General features: G+C 42.0%; 1 protein-coding gene across 1 annotated transcript in view; it reads right to left on the minus strand.

Annotated features, from left to right (window-relative positions):
- The window catches only part of LOC106011363 (three prime repair exonuclease 2), a gene marked incomplete at its 3' end in the record, with an annotated part of 7,471 nt that overhangs the window by 972 nt on the left and 4,146 nt on the right, over positions 1–2,353 (minus strand).

Here is a 2,353-nt window from a genome sequence, read left to right on the forward strand (position 1 = left end):
CTCCAACAAAAGAAAAAACAACAACACAACAACAACAAACAAACAAACAAACAAACAAACAAACCAACTTACTGTAAAAAACAACAACAACCCTCCTCCACCAATCCCCACAAGCAAACAGTCAACACACAATGGCGCTCACACGACCTGACGCAGTTGCAAGCGCCGTAAAAACCCTCATGTGACCTGATGCAGTTGCGAGCGCCGTAAAAACACACGACCTGATGCAGTTGCGAGCGCCGTAAAAACCTGTAACTAAAACAAACAAAGACGTGAGGACGAAGTTACCTGGCAGAAAATCTTTCCCGTCCACGGACTTGACCTTGAGTTTCCCGCCAGATAGCTCTCTGAGCTCCGTGGCCTGGTCGTCTGTGACGCCATAGATGTGGGAACCGTCGATCCAGGCCGTCTGCGCGTTGTACTGTTGGCGCACACCGGAAGTGTCGGTCACGTGCTTGGAACGCTCGAAGTACATGCATCTGGGAGGGGGGGGGCGGGGAGACGACATGGGAGGGAACAAAATACGACATTTCAGCTCAAATAACTATACAAATATACAACAAACAAACAAACAAACAAACAATTCCAGCACAATCGAATAACATTGGATAACAATCAACTTTGGTGTAAACGTATAGATCTAAAGAATTGTTTGTAACATGGAACAGTTCTAATTTCATGCAACTTAACAAACAACAGGTGAATGTAAATATATTTCTTGGTGTAGGCTGAGTTTACACCAGAGTGACGCTGTAGCTGTCCCCACCGTTTTAGGCAAGACAAATTATGAAATTATGCAAACTGAACCCAAAAATGTGAAATTATGCAATTCTGTTAATTTTAACAAAGAATGATAAAGGAAAATAATCAGAAATTATGCCCCAAAAAATCAAATTTGGCTAAAATTATGCGGGGTAGCTGAACTATAGTGGGGTAAAAAATTCGGGGTGCAACTTATCCTCAAATATCGGGTGAATCAATGTCATCCATACTTTGCATAGCAGTTTGTATCAATTTGTCTTAACTAAATCATATTTTTCTATTTCCTATGTTAAAAAAAACTTTTCTTCATAAATTTATATAAAATACTTGAAATTTCTGTCACACGTAAAATGGTCTTGTTCACAGCACTTCCCGCTTCTCACACACATTTTGATTACGTCACAGTTCATCAAAGACAATTTTTACTTGCAAAACTTGTTAAAAGAAATTATTGTTATAGTGAACACATTTTTTGCACTTATGGCTCTCAAAACATGCGTTCAATAAGTATGATGTCCCGATTAGAAAAACCTGACGGACTTGCTATTAAAATCAACATTGCTCCAGCTGTAAACATTTAAAAATCTGTAGAAACCACCCACTTGGATTGTTTATTAGTATTTATTTAGGAATTTTCTAGAATACAGCTTGTAGGAGTTTACAAAAATGTTGATCTGTTAAGACAAATTGATACAAGGCACGGTGCAAACATTGGAGAACCTATGTTCGATAGTTGAGGAGGTATTTGAAAATATGTCGCACCACGAATTTTTGACAGCACTATAAGAGACAAAGTCTTACTGTGACTCAGTGGTAGTGAAGTAGGCGTCGTCCTGACTCATGATGATGGGGAAACACACCCCGCCACTTTCCACATCCGGGTGGAGCTCACTTCCGGTTACCAGCTCGTCGTAGCAGCAGTCGGAAGTGGGCGTGTCTGTGGGGGTGAGGGTGATGTCATGGTCCAGGAACTGCCCCCACTGCATGACCATCAGGTTCATGTTGTTTGTCGTCTTGTTCTCGGGGTCGTGAACCAACACGCTGATGGACCGGGGGCTGGGCAGGGAGGTGCCTGGTGGGGCGGAGATAACGGTTTGTAGTTGCTGTTTTGTATTTTTTGGTAAGAGTTTTACGGCACTTGACACACAATTCGGTCATATAAGTTCCGAAGATTAGAGGTGTTACAAGAGAGTAACAAACACAAAAAAGAAGGAGGAGAGATAAGGACGATGGTTTTTTTTATAAGAAAGACGGAGCAAGCTACACAAGAGCACCCGCCAACCACCCACCTCCTATTTCTTTTTTTAGTTTTAGTGAGGTTTTACTAACGGACAGCTCGATTAGGAGACTTCTGAGAGTATCGTAGAAGGAAAAGAAATCAAATGAGGTAGTGCTTGGCGAAGCCCACGTGGGACGCTCAATGTTAAAAACAATCAGGAAACGACAAAAACACTTTTTGGGACACCTGAATAGACGTAAGGGTCTTGAACATCTCACAGGAAATATTGAAGGCAAACGAGGCAGGGGTAGGCCCAGAGCAACCTACTTAGGGAACCTACACCAATGGGTAACGAGGAAAGATCAGGGAAAC

The sequence above is a fragment of the Aplysia californica genome, unplaced genomic scaffold, assembly GCF_000002075.1.
Source record: "Aplysia californica isolate F4 #8 unplaced genomic scaffold, AplCal3.0 scaffold00096, whole genome shotgun sequence".
NCBI classification, from domain to species: Eukaryota; Metazoa; Mollusca; class Gastropoda; order Aplysiida; family Aplysiidae; genus Aplysia; species Aplysia californica.